This window comes from Marmota marmota, unplaced genomic scaffold, assembly GCF_001458135.2.
Source record: "Marmota marmota marmota unplaced genomic scaffold, marMar, whole genome shotgun sequence".
NCBI classification, from domain to species: domain Eukaryota; kingdom Metazoa; phylum Chordata; class Mammalia; order Rodentia; family Sciuridae; genus Marmota; species Marmota marmota.
Window position 1 is genome coordinate 50,562,016 of NW_025999968.1, and position 791 is coordinate 50,562,806.

Genomic DNA, 791 nt, shown 5'->3' on the forward strand with positions numbered 1-791 from the left:
GCTCTAATTCAGTCCCCAGTACTTCCCCTTTCCTTCTCCCGCTCTCTCTCCATGTTCCCTTCCCTCTATTCTATTGATCTTTCTACTGTTTACTTACAGTGTTTTTTTTTTTCCTTAATTAATGACTATGGATATACATAATGGTGAGATTCACTGGGTGTATTTATGTATGTTCATAGGAAAGTTAGGCCAGATTCATTCCATTGTCTTTCCTCCTCTCTCCCCTTCAATCCCCCTACTCTACTCCACTTAATTTTCTTTGATGGGAAAAAATATGGAATGTTTCACAAATTCTCATGCCATCCTTGCACAGGGGCCATGCTAATCTTCTCTTGGTTGTTCCAATTTTAGTATATGTGCTGCCCAAGTAAGCACATGAATCTGAATTCTTAGTGATGGTCCTGGCTTACCAAATGGTTACTCGATTCTATGGAAACTGCAAACACATTGAATCTATTGCTAATTCCATTCAGTCCAGACCTCCCTACATCTGGTCTTCTTGCAGAGTCCTGTATCCCAACAAAAGCACATTCTCCACTCAGAGACGCAGGCGAGGAATTTTGTTGCTATCCACGATCCCTTCTTCTCCTTCTACTCCATCAATTAACTGATTCCTTTTCTCCCTAACTATCTACTAAATCCATCTTGTTGTCTTTCTTATATGGCCACCATACTTATTCAGGCCACCTTGATTTTGCCTACATTGTTCTAGAAAGTTCTACAGCTAATTTCTTTAATACACCTTTTATCCTTTCTACATCTCCCCTTACATCTCTCAACATGCCTAATAT

General features: G+C 39.7%; 1 non-coding gene across 1 annotated transcript; it reads right to left on the minus strand.

Moving 5' to 3' along the window:
• Positions 1 to 268: 268 nt before the first annotated feature.
• Positions 269 to 375, minus strand: LOC125617026. The gene has a single exon (XR_007347883.1). It is a non-coding gene; the product is annotated as a U6 spliceosomal RNA (small nuclear RNA).
• Between the last annotated feature and the right edge of the window lie 416 nt (positions 376 to 791).